Here is a 15,959-nt window from a genome sequence, read left to right on the forward strand (position 1 = left end):
TGTCCGACTCTTTGCGACCCCCTGGACTGCGGCACTCCAGGCCTGCGTGTCCCTCACTATCTCGGAGTTTGCCCAAATTCATGTCCATTGAATGGGTGATGCCATCCAACCATCTCATCCTCTGTCGCCCTCTTCTTCTGCCTTCTATCCCAGCGTCAGGATCTTTCCCAGTGAGTCGGCTCTTCGCGTCAGGTGATCAAACTATTGGAGCTTCTTCGGCGTCGGCCCTTGCCAATGAGTATTCAGGGTTGATTTCTTTTATGATTGACTGGTTTGATCTCCTTGTTGTCCAAGGGACTTTCAAGAGTCTTCTCCAGCACCACCAGTGATTGGGGACTGACAAAAATTCAGAGCTTCCGAATTTGGAAAGCTTTTGTAACAGGTGTTTATTATTCCTTTTCCCATAGATCTGACAGAAACATCCTTGGATCTTGGTGTCTGGACATAGAAGGTATGAATCACTCACATAATTAACTACTTTTAATCATCAGTGTTTTAGAGCTGTATTTAGTGGTTATATTAGTGGAAAACGAATGGGCATGGAGTTGTAAACCTAGAAACAGAAACCTAGGTTTCCTGCACATGATTCCAAACTAAATGAGTAGAACATTTGTGTATGTAATGGCTATTTTGGATCTCTGAGTCAGGAAGTTAGAATTTTTTTAAATCTTTGAGAAATGCAGGGACATTTAAGATTATTGCAAAATGAACAGTTTTCTGAAGACTGCTGCTAATCTGATTTGATTGTCTTTTGAAGGGTGATTACCTAGTTAAAAATGCTGCCTTTGCTTAGAATTCAGCACACGTTTATTAATTTTGTTTCACTGGAATATATGTCGTATTCTTAGGATTGTTGCTTTGCAGAATAGGCTATAGTTGCCAAAGTAAAAGTTTGTGAGCATCCCATTATGGTTTAGCAACCCCTTTTCAAAGCAGTTGCTCGAAATAGCAGGCCTATTATTAATCACTGTCACGCAAGTACTTTTGCTACTGTCCTTGTTTTTGCATTACCCACCATTAGATCAGGTGAGGGTGAGACAGCTAAGTGAGATTTTTGAACATTAGAACAACAAAGCCTGTTTTTGATCAGAGAATTGAGTAGGAAAAATGTTGATCTTGGTTGCTTTAAATCCTAAGTAGTGCAGTTGTAATAAAAATATTAAGTAGCAGTCTCTTTTGAAAATAAAGTTGACAGTCGTTACTTTGACTCCATGTTCAAATTATGTAGTAAGAGGGCTGAGTTCTTTGTCTTGGAAGCTTTATTTGGAGTAGCTCTGGTTATTAAAATTATTGTACTGTTATTTTGCTTAACTTCTCTGTTCTTCTTTTTCTTTTTTTATGAACAAAGGAGAATACTAGTACTTACATCACAGAGTTTTGAGGACTAGCTGAGAGCGTATGTAAAGGAAAGAGCACTCTTCCTGGCACATAGTAAATAGTTTTTTTATCCCCTTCCATTCCATATACTGAATCTGGCTGTGCTAGTTTAGTATGGTGGTTTTGTAACCACTGTGAATATAAAGTTTCAAGATGTGAATATACTTTATTGCTAAAATTGATGGCAGTCCTAGGAAATGGGCAGTGATGAGTGATATGGGGCATCCTGTGGAATTTTGTCTTTCTTTTGTAACTTTTCCCACTGGTCTAGGTGATGGTGGAAATGGGAACTTCATGCCTGTGAATGACAATGAGGGTTGTAATTTCTAAAATCTTAGGAGACAGAAATAGAATTTCGTAATGATATTGATTACTTGGTTCATTTAAAGCTGGTTTCTGTTCACTGGTATACGGGGTAATCTAAGCTGGAGACCTTGTGAATGGATCTTAAGTTGAATAGGAGTTAGCAGCTTATCACTCGGAGAAGGCAGTGGCACCCCACTCCAGTACTCTTGCCTGGAAAATCCCATGGACGGAGGAGCCTGGTGGGCTGCAGTCCATGGGGTTGCTGAGGGTCCGACAGGATTGAGCGACTTCACTTTCACTTTTCACTTTCATGCATTGGAGAAGGAAATGGCACCCACTCCAGTGTTCTTGCCTGGAGAATCCCAGGGACAGAGGAGCCTGGTGGGCTGCCATCTATGGGGTCACACAGAGTCGCAGATGACTGAAGTGACTTAGCAGTAGCAGCAGCAGCAGCTTATCACTTACTGAAAACAACATTCTTAAAACAACTGTCAGTGGTATGCTAAAGGAACACAGTCTGATATCTGAGATCTACTTGCTACATATGCAGAAGGTTTGATCCAGTGATGGAATGTGCTCTGAATGTGCTATATAGCTCATCTGGTTCAATCTGGATCTGAGAGTTAGCTGATGAGATTTAGTCTTTGGTTTTGGAACATAGTTTTTCTGTGTGAAATGAAGACCACTGGTTTGTTGGAGAGAGTAAATCTGTAGTTATCAAACTGTATTCTGATTGACCCATTTAACTAGTCCAGGTAATGTGCAAGGAAATGATAGTTAGCGTCTTTAATCTTCATTTGTTGAGAGTAGAGGAATAAGAGAGGATCAGAATTGGGCCACGTATTTTAACATTCCGGTTAAAAAATAAAAGGTTCTAGGCTTTTTAATCTGGATCATTTATAAGGTAGAATGTGTTGAATTAATGGTGACGTGAAAGTCGTTCAGTCATGTCTGACTCTTTGCGACCCCATGGACTATACAATCTGTGGAATTTTCTAGGCCAGAATACTGCAGTGGGTAGCCTTTCCCTTCTCCAGGGTGTCTTCCCAACCCAGGGATCAAACCCAGGTCTCCCACATCGCAGGCAGATTCTTTACCAGCTGAGCCACAAGGGAAGCCACAAGGAAAGCCACAAGGAAAATTAATGGTAACTAGTAATTATAAAATTGAGATAAAAACATTTGTATTAGTAAGATTAAACATAGAGATAATATGAAATGTCATGAATAAATGGTAATTGGAAGAAACGATCACTGTTACAATGGTGAGTTGAAATTATTTTTTGATCTTCAGTAAGAAAGGAAAAAAGTGGAATGAAGGAAAAGGAGAGTTGGCCAGGTGTCAAATGTCTGAGAGTGAGGAAAGTTGAGGATGAGGAATGCTGAAGAGTTTCCATAGACCAACTCTCCAGAGAGAACTTTCCTAATACCAGACCTCAGGATACTTAAACCCAAAGGCTTGTACTGGGGCCTTTGCTAGGTGAGATAGTAAGTCATTAACTCAAATAACAAACTTAGAGACTGTCCAAATTTAAAAAGCACTTATGTACCATAAGGTGTCTCCCCAAGGGAAGAGTTCTTACAGATTTATGAAAATGGAGCTGCCCAGAGGCGTGTGTCTTCGAAGTTACAGGTGAAAATGCATCTTTCACCCCTTCTATCACCAAAGGCCACTAAAACTAGTATGAGCTGAGAATGCAGGAAGGAGTAGTACTCTGAAGTCTCTTTTTTGCATGTGACCTGAGATGAGTGAAGTAAGTTGTAATCAATCTTTTAGTCAGAATTTCTGTCTAGTTAAGCCTTTCACTTACTTGCTGTGGATCTTGCTTTTAAATAATCTGTTGAGGGAATTCCCTGGCAGTCCAGTGGTTAGAACTCTGCTTCCACTGCCAGGGGCCTGGGTTCAGTCCCTGGCTGGGGAACTAAGATCTCACAAGCCACCCCCCCCACCCCGAGAACCCCCCACCTCCACCAGAAAAAAAAAAAGCCATTGACAGTCAGATACTAGTTAGGTGAGAAATAAAATTTCCAGGAACAGTGAGTTGGAGTAGAATTTCCTGAGTACATGATGTGAAACTTGCTGATGTCTATATAATCTTTTTCAAAAATTTTAAATAAAAATATTTCTGACTGTTGTTGATAGCGAAGTCAAGAACTGTTCTACCTTAGCATAGTTGATTAATTGACTCTTACTTAGTTTTTCTTATTTTTTTCACAAAAGATTGATGAGTTGGATATTGAAATAAGGAGGTATGAGATTGGAAAATAATAATGTTGAACAGTCAAAGGTTATTTAGATTAGTCCCTTCTTTTTATAGAAAAGGAAACTGATGTCTGGAGAGGTAAGTGACCGCATGTTGGTAAAGGAGAAGCTTTCGGTTGGTTGGGTATTCTTTTCACCCTGTCTTTAGTTTGAACTGTGTAGTAATGGCACATCTGAAAGCTTGGTGGATGTTTGTGGGTTTGTTTTTTCCCTCTGTTGAGAACCAGCTTTAAAGGATTGCTTTTGAGCATTTGACAGACTTCTGTTACATTTTTAGTTTATTTTAAAGTAAGTCCTGGAACAGCTCTCACATGTGTTTAGTGTGGCTTCTTCACAGCATCCTATGCTCTCTTTTTCCCACTTGTGAAGTAGGATGGAAAACATGTTAGTAGCTTACTCTGCTATATAAAAGACAAGTGTTTTGAATCCTAATTCTTTCTGATCTAAAGACCTGAGTAAAGTGAAATCCAGGTTTATGTAGGGGCTTTGGGCTTAAATTCTCATTTAAGGTAAAATCCTGTGTAGTCAAAATCACCTGTGAAAAAGTGGTTTAGGAAGGCACCAGTTTGAAAACTGGTTAACCTACCTACTGTTTTTCAGTTCTCACAAGCTAGTGTTTTCCCCAGCTGTTAGTACAGGTGACTTTTTCTGGAGTCGTAATCTGGAAGGGTGACTGGACTTTGGATCGACTGAGGAACAACAGAGTCAGTCTCCATGACCTGCTCACTCTGGGACGAGGATGTGAGGGCAAGCATCCTACCACCGTTAGAGTGTTTTGTTTTTTTTTTCTTGCAGCACAGATAATTGGATTGATGTAATTGAATCCATGTGTGATGTGATTCTACAGTGTGAATAATAGAGAAAGAAATTAGGTGTTTTAGAAAATCTGTTTCCCTAGGGTCATACTGGGTGTTTTATACCACATACTAGCATAATTAAGGGCTAAGGAATAAAGTTGGGATTATTAGGGCACTGTTGGTACTTTTTGTAATTTTAGGTGGATATTCAGCTACTTTCAGTGTTTTTAAGAGTGAATGTCACCTTACTGGGATTTGCAAGATTTGCATTATCTTGAAACAACTATAAGTTGTTAATATTTTCCATGAAGCCTAAAGTATTTGAACTTAGTGTCACTCTGGGGGTAGCACAGTAAGAAGACCCCATCCTTTAAAGAAATGTCATGGTGTCTAAAGATTTAACAGTCATATGCCCCAGTAGAGGGCATGGTATATTGGTTAAAATGTGACCTCAGAGCCTTATACATATAAGAGATTTTGAATTCCAGCCTCATTGCTTAACTACCTCTGTAGTTAAGTAGTTTTTAGTTTCTTCATTTGCTGAATGGAGATAATAAAACCTAGAGAGTTCTGAGGGTAAGAGGCCCAGTAATTGGTAAATTACTATTGTTAGTTTAATAATATTTAACATAGTCAAAACAAGCCGCACTGTGTGTCTTTCTGTGTGTGTGATGAGAGAGTGTGTGGATTGTGATTGAGGATTGCTTTTTTCAGCTAGAGTAGCAGGCCATAATGATACACTGTTTAATTCAGGCTTTTCATAGGAAAAATACCATGATTTTGCATCTTTGGTAGCAACATCCTAAAAAGTGTTAATTTCATGTGTCTCATACATTTGATGTATATTTTTATCTTGATGTTACTGGGTATGTCTTCAGACTCTTGCCCCCCCCATCCTCTGTATTACTGTTACCTTTTTTTTCCTCTCCCTGGCTACATTATAAAATTTAAAAATATGTTTAATTATGCTTTCTTAGTAGGATTTTATGTTCCCTTATTTAGAAATTCTGATTAGTGAAATATGTCTTCGTCTTTTCTTTAAAAAGAGGGCTTGACATTTGTTTCACTTCTGTGGCCTTTGGATTGATTTTGTTAAAATGTGAGTCACTGGTTCTTCTTGGACCAAATATTTTTTCCTTACTATTTTTATTATATCCCCAAGCACCAGAGTTCTTACTTGCCTGCTAATTATCATAATATAATTCAGTTTACTAAGTAAAATGTAAAGTACTACAGGCAGGTGGCTTAAGTAGCACTTAATTACTTGAAAGACTAATTAGCAAATTCTTAGTTAAAATAGATTTTTATTTTATCTATTTGTTATTTACTTATTTTTATTTATTTGTTGTTTATTTTATTTATTTAATCTATTTTTATCTGAGTTCTTTTGATGTGAAAATATACTTGTTATAATCCACAGGTATTTTCTGTTCAGTTTTTAGTGAGAAGAATAGAAAAACTGCTTAATTTTGTCAGGTTCAAAGCATCTTAATGTGTTCTTTCCCCAAATCCTTTCTCTGCATCCCAGAGTGAATGACCTTTTCTGCATGTTCTTTTAAAAGTTGTGGCAATTACCGCTTACTGTAGTGCATAAGAGTTGTGATTTTATGGGCAGTAAGGAAGGAGGCTGGGTTAGGGCTTCTTGGTTGAGCCCTGAGATTGTGTTAGCATATCTAACTGTTGGATACTTTGTTAGATCCTGTCGGTGCCCAGCACAGGACTGAATGTTGGCTATACATTGATAAGTGAGTTCTACCTTCTTAGAGGTACACAGTCTAGCAAGGAAACTCAGAACTGCTGCATTGCACCCCATTCACATTGTCTTCTTTGGGAACGTGGGCCCCTCCTCATGGCCTTGGGTCTCTTTCAGTTGAGAGAAGTTCAGAAGCTTCATTACATACAAGTTAATCCATAACTTTATCAAACAAGGTCTTTCATCATAATTTGATTCTGTGCCATCTTTTAAAGCTCCATTTCCAACCATTCCTCAGAGGCCATCCTCTGCTCCAGCTAGTTCAGGCAACGTGTATTCCCTGACATTTTCTCCGAGTTCTCACCTTAGCACTTCTGCATGTGGTAATTCCTCTACTTGGATTCCATCCCTCTCTCGTTTCCCATCTTTGTACGGCTTGTTTGCCTGATGAACTTCACCCGTCAGGTCATCAGGTCTTAGATAAGGGAGAGCTAGCTCTTTTCTGCAGGCTTCTCCGTCCCCTTCACACCTCTTCCTCCCTCCCCGTGCCCCTCCCTGCTCTCAGTGCTCCCGTGATGCATACTTTACTGCAGTGTGCAACACTTGATGTGATATGTTTGTTTGCTTACTTACTTGTCTAACCTAGATTTGGCTTCTTGAGGTTAGAAATGTAATCTTTGTAATCTCCAGAATGTAGCACATACTTGGCATGTGTGGACATGACATTCCAACAAATGATTTTTTAGGAAATAAGAAATAGTGATCAACCATAGTGATTCTTGCTGGAATGCTAATGTAATATTATTAGATTTATTTTGAAATATTAGAGTACTTTGGCAAAATCTTGGTGTTCTCAATTTGCCTTTCCCTAAATCAAACAATTGGTCTGGGGTTAGATTTCAAGATACTAATACTTGGTTAGGATAAAGGCCCTGTTTTAAGTTCATTGATGAACATGTTGGGAGACTTTCTGTCCATAATAATGAAAAACTGACCATCAGTGGTCTCTAAAACAGAAACAGAGCTTTTCAGTCCAAGAAGAATGGTTGATCCATGGGGTTGCCACAGTGCCAGCTCCATCTGCCGCCACCAGCAGCACCCCTGCTGCTTCTGGGCTGGAGTGGATGAAATGACTATGGGGAGACCCTTCAGGGAAACTCAGTCAGAAGTACTCTCGACTCTTACATGAGCCAGCCTCTCTGCGTGCTAGAACCACAATGCCCGCTCCATACTTTAAAAAAGGAAAATTTCATTACTTAGAGATTCATCAAAGCTTCCTAGAGAAGGTAGTTGACCATGGTCTGGAAGGACTAGCAGGAGGTCTTCAGCCAGACTGTTAGGTAGGGGAGGGCATTCTTTGCAGAAGAAACAATGTATATAAAGGAATGGAATGAGGAATCAGTAGGGCTCTTAGAGGAACTGCAAGCTGTGTTCTGTATAGGCTGGATTAAGGTTTGTAGGAGGTGAATAATAACCATTGTTGACTGGAGGATGATGCTGACAGCTAGGCAGGGCCAGGTTCCGAAGGATTATTGTCTTCGAATTAGTTGTGACTTTGTCTTGGAGCCCTGTCGGGCGTCTTCTGCCCCAGTTTCCCATGGAGGACAAACACGTAGTAGTGTTGTGTGTTGTAAACTTTCCAAAGACTTGCTAGTAAAAAGGCTGCTGCACTTTGTTTAATTCAGTACTTTTCTTCAATTTATATGAGCAGGCAATGCCTTTACAATTTTGGAGGGACTTTTTATCAATTGGGAAATGCTGCTGCAGACAGTAGGAAGCTCTGGAAATTTTAAACAAAGAGAAATGATCCTATCTGGTTCTTCTATTGATTTGAATGAGGGAGACTGGAGAGGGCTCTGGACCCGAGCTGAGGCATGCCCGTGCAGATAGGGGAGGTGGGTATGAGACAAGCAGAGATGATAAGGCAGAGCCCAGATGGATATAGAAGGTGTGGGATAGGTAGGAGTCTAGGATGACTTCCAAATTCCTGGCATGGCTTTTGAGGCAGGGGCTATCTTATATTAAAGGAGTGGAGGGGAGCTAGTAGTGGTGGCAGCAAGTGGGGGAGTAGGTTTTTGGAAGACGAAACAAGCCTTTTGGGTGTTAGCAAAATGTGGTCAGTGGATGTTTGACTCTGTGGGTCTGGGAGAGACCAGTGCTGACAATACTGATTGGTGGTTGCCACGGTCGATGGGACAGTGGTATCACCCTTTGCTCCTGAAAGAAGCATAGAGAATAGTAATGGCTAAGAAGTGGGCAGAGGAAGTGGAGGCTTGGGGAGTCTTAATAATTAAGAAGTGGGCAGAGGAAGCGGAGGCTTGGTCACCTGGCTACCTGCCCCATGGCCCAGGCTAGTGTGACAGGAAGTAGAATCCAGCTGCATTGTGGCAGGTAACAAGGTCACTTGTGCTCTATCTCGGGAACTTGGTCACTGTTTTCTGTATGAAAGCGTGTATTTCAAGTATGTGTTGCTTCCAGATGAATTTTTGGAAAATGGATGGTGCTATCTACATGACATCCCTTAATTTGTTGATAAGGCTTTTCGATATAAAGTCATTCCATGCTTGGCCTTCTAGGGAAAGTGCAAAATGCTAATCTTAGTTAAGTGAAGATTATTTTCCTTCAGTTTTTAAAAGACAATATTGATTGAAAACTGGTAAATAAAGTAGATAATGCCAGTTAAAAGTATTTCGTAAACTAAAAATCCTTCTACAAATGTCAGTCAATAGTACCCAAACACATTGATTTTTTTTCTTTAATCCTGAATAGTGGATTACAGAATGACCATAGGAAATGAGGAAGTTTAGATTTCTGTGATAGTTGTGCCTTGAGTAACGCCATTATCCTCTCCAACAGAAATTTAAAGTTCCATATTATTGAAGTATTCGTTGAATGCAGAGATAAGGGCTTTATACTTGCTTTCCGTGCTGAGTCAACTTGGGTAGGTTTCAAATTGGAGAAAAAAGAGTAAAGTGGGTTTTCTCACATTCATATAATTGAGAAAAGCTGATCCAAGTGCCTGTCGGTTGTAGTTGTAAATGTGCAGGATTGGACTTTTTGTACAGAATGATTTTCTGGTGATTTTGTGCTTCTTTGTGGTTGAGTCTTTATAATGTTTGGAAGAATGAAATGTGAGCCATATTGTAGTATAGATCATGAGTAAATTATATTTTCTTACAAGCATAATACAGTAATCCTGAAGTGAACTGCTGAGTTAATGAAGAAAAATTATTTGGAGTTTGTTGTTATAAGAAAAATGAACAAATCTGTAGTCCATGTGTGACTCCTTAACATACTGAAGATTTAGAAGTATAATTCTCTGGAAAGTTCTCCTGTTCACCCCTCTTTTTTTTTTTTTCTCTCTCTCTTCTGTGCCCCCGCCCATTTCTAATCCTAGTTCTTCCTTTCCACTCTGCTGCCCTATTTTGATACTTTTCTGTGCAAATGATCACTTTATGTTTTAATATTCAACTACAATGTAGTCTTTCAGAATACTTTTAATCATCAACTTAAACGTGCCAATAATGCACTTCACTCAGCTGAAATGACAGTGCTATAAACACTACAGTCCTGGCTGTTCTTTGGAGGGAATGATGCTAAAGCTGAAACTCCTGTACTTTGGCCACCTCATGCGAAGAGTTGACTCATTGGAAAAGTCTCTGATGCTGGGAGGGATTGGGGGCAGGAGGAGAAGGGGACAACAGAGGATGAGATGGCTGGATGGCATCACTGACTCGATGGATGTGGGTTTGGGTGAACTCCGGGAGTTGGTGATGGACAGGGAGGCCTGGCGTGCTGGAACTCGTGGGGTTGCAGAGTCAGACACGACTGAGCGACTGAACTGAACTGATAAACACTGTCCTAGGAGCATGCATTGATGGCTGCATCACTGGGGTTAACTGTCAACCGCAACAGTGACATCTAAGCCATATCCCAGTTGTAACTATGCTAAAATGTGAAAGATCAGTCTTAGAATTAATGTGTCTAGATTTCAAAGACTACCTTTTGAACTGCTGATTGAAATGTCAAATAAGCTATTAGGGATTTGGATTAACAGCATTACAGTTTAGAAGAAATAGTTACTAATTTGCATTAAAATAGAAACATTCATGTATATATTGCTTAATGAAAACCTTTACCACACCTCTATAAAGTAACTTTTTAAAATTGAAGTATAGTTGATGTACAATATTATGTAAGTTACCCATGTAAAATAATAGTGATTCACAATTTTAAAGATTAGACTTCATTTATAGTTATCATAAAATATTGGTTGTATTCCCTATTTTGTACAAATATCCTTGTAACTCACTCTATACATAATAGTTTTACCATTTAATCCCTTAACCCTGAAAGTCTAACTTTTAGTTTGGGGAATTAGACTCAACCAATTTGATTTATTTACATAGTTGTTATTAGACTCCTGATTTGTCAGTTCCTGTTGTATCAAATGCCCATGCTCTATAGTTTCTTCTGTGAGTGTTTAAAATACTCTCATTAGTTTCAAGTAGGTTTTTTGTTTGTAAGTACTCATTCTCACTCCCAAAGGAAAAAAAAGTCCAAAACTTTTATATTCTGTTTCAGAAGTCTAACAATGCAGAGAGGAATTTGAAGAAAGGGTTTGTGGTAACATACACGTATAGGTACATGTGTGATTTCTAGTTGGGATTGTTGGATCAGAGTATGTAGAAGGTTTAAGTTTTTGTATATAGTCAGTTGATTTTCCAGAAAGCTAGCACAGATTCACTCTTAGCAGCAATGTATAAAGGTGCTTGTTGTTGTTGTTGCCAGTTTAATAGATAACTTTATCACATAACTTCATACTTTACCTTATCTTGTTCTCCAGTAGGATCATGAGCTCTTTAACTGTTAACTCTTTTCCCTCCTCCCTGGTTCTACAACACTGTACCCTAAATTCTAGTTTCAGACAAGTGTGAATTTGGGAGTCTGTATGAAGGGAATAATATCTGCCTTCCCCTCCCCATTATCATGTGTTTTATGTTTATTGTGATGTCTTATTTTCCATTGAGACACATGAAACAGAAGTTCTATTATGAGCAGCTCCTACTTTGTCATATTAGTATTTGCATTGGTACTAAAAAACAGCGTATAAAATTTCTTACCTTTACTCATACTTAATCAGTGATTGCCTTGTCAAAGTTCTGAAAGCTGTCAGTCTTTCTTACCAATGTTGGAGCACCACCTCGTGGTGAAAGAGTGCAACAGCGGACTGTGTACACCGGCAGTACTTCAGGAGGCCAAAAACGCACGGTGGGGATGAGTCGGGATTTATTACAGCCGTCTCATTTTAGTGGAGAAATGGAAACCAAGATGGGTGAAGGAACTTGCGAAGTAGTTCATGTGGAGTTAGTCGACATTTAAGAACAAGTTAAAGCTGACTTGAGTTCTGTACTCTTCTTTCTGTTGTTTTTTTTTTTTTTGTATTTTGGGATAATGTTGTATATCTCTTACTGTTCCTAATATAGTAACGAACATGGCATATATGCTCACTTAAGATTTATAGATGAATTAGTTTGATAAAATAATTTAGAATTTGCTGTTGCTTATGCTGTATCTTTGGTTAGTACTTTTCCTCAGTGGAGCCAAAATATGGAGGAAAGAGAAAAATAAAATAATAAAAAAATAAAAAGAGCCAGCTGTAGCTTTTTGAAGTATACTTGTTAAGGGAGGCTTCAAATGGCTCCTTTACCATGTCTCGGGTAAAATAACAGTGAGAGAGAGTGCTATTCAGGCACAGAGTGGAATGCTTTAATAGAGACCATTGGAGGTTCCCGTAGGTTCAGGCCCACAGGTGGCCATGTGTGGTGGATTTAGAATTCTGTGCATATGCTCAGTCTTCTTTCTCTCCTTATCTGTTTAAAAATATTATTGCACAGAGATGGTAGGAGCATTCAAAGAGTACTGAAGTCTCCTCCCTTCCCATCCTGACACACACTAGCTATGTCACCCGTTTACAGATCTGTTCAGCCTTTTGTTTTAGAGGTGGGTGCCAGTTTTCTTTTGAGGCCTTTTTGGTTCTGCCAGTTTTGAATATTCACTCTTTAGGACTGGTCTTAACCACAGTGAGCCTTTCTACTAGTAAGGTTTTGAAATAAATCTAGCAATTAAAGTACTTTCAAAACTCTCCCTGAGTAGGGAGTTTTAGAAAGTTGAATACATGAGAAAGATTTAAGGGGAAGTATAAAAGTGTTAAGATCAGAGTAACTTGAATAAATGAAAAAAATCTCATATTAAGTAGACAAACAACTATTTAATTATGCAAACTTCGTTATGATGTATGTAAATGGTTAATTTTACTCATTTCCTTTTTAAATTAAAAGAATGAAAGCATAGATGCCATTTGTCAGTTCAAAGGTGCCTTCTCCCAGTTTGTACTGATTAAATGCTATACAGTTGACTGTAATACTCAAAGCCATTATGTTGTGTAATGATAGTCTTACCAGATGGAGTTTTCTGAATAAATGGGTTTCTTTCTTTCTTTAAATAGTGTATATAATAGAAAATGATTAAAATGTATGTACATATGCTATAGTGCAGGTTAAGTTAGAACTCTTAATGTTCTTAAATTGACCCTAAGACAGAAAATTGCATTACCTTTCCTAATTATAACTTATTTTGTTAAGCTATCACATTGTTTTATAACTTACAAAAAATAAATTATACAAAGACTGCACTTTGCAAATGTAAATACAGTTTTGGTTTGGTGTATATTGGATACAATGGTCTTCCTTAAGCCTAAACACAGAAACAAAAGCATGTATTATAAGAGAAAGTTCAAGATGGGAAGTGATAAAATGGGTATTGAGTAGAGCTTTGTTAAAATTTAGCTGGTATCCTTGTAAAATTTCCATGTATTCACTAAATTATATTATGTCATTCTTATTGTTAGGAGATGACTTGAGTGCTAAGTTTTACCTTTTTCACAATTTTGTTACTGCAGTTGGGAGATTGAGACTTTTTTATTCTTTTTACACAAATATTTGTATAGATATTAAAATTAAGGTTGTGCAGTGAGTAAAGATTTCATGTTTGTTAGGTCACCTTTTATTTCAGTTGACTACTGCACATTTTATTTCAGTAGAACTGTTTTTGAATTGCAGAAGGTCATCTTAATTGCTGAGGATGCTACACATTTGACAATGAAATAATACTCAGAATGCTGGCTGTGCTGTTTATTCTCTAGGATTTTTATGACACCTTTTGCTTTGTGGTCTTGAAAGATGTATTTATCAAATCTTTATTTAACATGAGTAGGTATGTTTAATTCTCAGGAAAAAGAATCTAGAACTACAGAATAAAGTAGGATGATTGATTTTGTTTTTCAACAATACAAGGTAGCCCAAAAGTTTAGTGCAGTTTAATTTTAAGACTTCAAAAGTATGTGTTTACAAACTTACGAAGCGCATCATTGGAGAACTTTTAAACTCTTAATTTTGTGAACATTAAATAGTACGTTTTTATTTCTTTTAACTCCAGTCTCCCTGAAGTTGGCAAATACCACCTGAAGTAAAAAAGTAAAAATATTTATTCAGAATATAGCTTGCTTGAGGTTTTACTTGAGTGGCAGATCATTAATGAAATCACCTTGTAAAATTGTCTACTTTGGAATTTTAGGCTGGTACATATCCTCAAAGAAAACCCGCCACACATACTGTTATAATATTGTTACATGTATATTCTCTAGGCACATACATATCCTCAAAGAAAACCCTCCACACATACTCTTATAATATTGTTACAGCTCATGTGAAATTCAGGTTTGAGGCAAAGATACCTTAAGTTTCGGGATTTCTGTTCTTGTTGAGGCCAACTCATCCTGTTTTAGGAAATGAGATCTGACTCTTATTCTAGATTTAATACTGTACATTAGTAGAAAAAAGTTAACTTTCACAAAAATTAGATTTAGTGAGTTTTATTCCTGATAGCTTCATTTTGTCCTGTGCTTCTGTTCTTACTCAACACAAAAAAATCAGGTTCATTGTAAATGCAAGGAAGGGTTTGGTTAAGCACAATAGCCTATAAGCTGCTTGCTGTTTAGATAACATCAAGGCTCGTCATGCACTGTGAAATTGAGACTTCAGTACACTAGCTAGATGCAATTTATTCAAATACTAGGAGCTCTTCAGTGGCAGTCAGATGGCAGAAGGTGTATCTTCTGAAAATCCACTTAAAATTGGTACACTAAAAAATTCTGAATTTTAGTGTCTTAGTCATTTTGAAAACAGTTCAAAAAGAACTCAAGTACGTGGCAGAAAATTCTCATTTGAATGAATTTTTATGCGTAGTTTTATTGTTTTTGTTAAGAGCTGGCTTTTGAAAGTTCTGCTAATATCACGGTTGGAAGGAATGATGATATAGTGCTATTGGTAAGAAAAATTTCTCTGCTTTTTATGATCTAGAAATTGACTTGATTAAAAAACACATACACTCAAACCACCAGAAGTTATACTTCTGTAAGTCAGTGGATTTTAGAAGTTTGATCTTAAAGCTTTAAATATTTAATTGGATAATTAGTAGACTAGTGCTTAACATGTATTTTCACCTTTATAAGTAATATATTTTGAAATGCTTATGTAGATTTTTATCTTCATAGATATGTCATAGAAATGTTAAGGGATTTCCATTTATGTACATGTTTTTAAAATTTAAATATATATTTTCAGCATGTTTATGTTCAAATGTAAGCTGTTGCAGTTGTCTCACTGGGTTTTACTAAAAGTTTATGTGAAAGTGAAATCTTGGTAATTTCCTTTGAAGTATAATATATCTAGAGAGAATAGTAATTGGTGACTTTTAGAGAAACTTTTAATTTGAATTACTTAAATTATTTTTACTATTTCAACTTTGGTAAAACTTGGTAAGACATAAGAACTTTGCCTTAAAAAGTAAGTTAAATTTCGGAGAAATAACACTTGTAAGATGAGTAATGAGGTAATATGGTCAAGAATTATGTTTAAACAAGTGGGAATTCGGATTGTTCTAAGCAGTGCATCATGTAATAGCTCATTTAAGTATTTTTGCTGTGGTCATATGAGATGAAAATGTAGTTATCTTAGACTAATGTGTACTCTCTCAAGAGATATTTTAAATAGTTATGAGTATATGAAATTAATGAAAACATTGATTTTTAATGGCAATCCTTTTTCTACAATTATAAAAGCATGCTTATTTATCTACAAATATATTCTATGTTGAAAAATTAGAACTTACGTAAGTGAGGAAGTGCATCTATGTTTGTAGGCAATGGATAAAAGACGAGAGTGAAGAAGGATTAGAGTCAAAACCCAGGAGTAAGAGTTTATGGATAATACCTGATACATAATATGTTGAATCAGTAGATTTGGAACTCAGAGGCAGAGTCCTCAGGATCTTATCCCTTGGTGCCAGGAATGACTGTTCTCTGAAATTTTTCTTCTATTTTCACCTCAGATGGGCAGCTTTTAAAAAAAAATTATTTTATTCAAGTATGGTTGATTTACAATGTTGTGTTAATTTCTGCTGTA

At 37.3% G+C, this 15,959-nt stretch overlaps 1 protein-coding gene across 1 annotated transcript in view; it reads left to right on the top strand.

Annotated features, from left to right (window-relative positions):
• Window positions 1-405: 405 nt before the first annotated feature.
• ATP13A3 (ATPase 13A3) overlaps window positions 406-15,959 on the top strand; it is an 81,225-nt gene continuing 65,671 nt past the window's right edge. The window contains exon 1 of the mRNA XM_052637396.1: window positions 406-451. The gene's annotated coding sequence lies outside the window, so the exon portion shown is untranslated. The remainder of the gene's footprint in view (window positions 452-15,959) is intronic.

Source organism: Budorcas taxicolor, chromosome 1 (assembly GCF_023091745.1).
Source record: "Budorcas taxicolor isolate Tak-1 chromosome 1, Takin1.1, whole genome shotgun sequence".
Taxonomy (NCBI): domain Eukaryota; kingdom Metazoa; phylum Chordata; class Mammalia; order Artiodactyla; family Bovidae; genus Budorcas; species Budorcas taxicolor.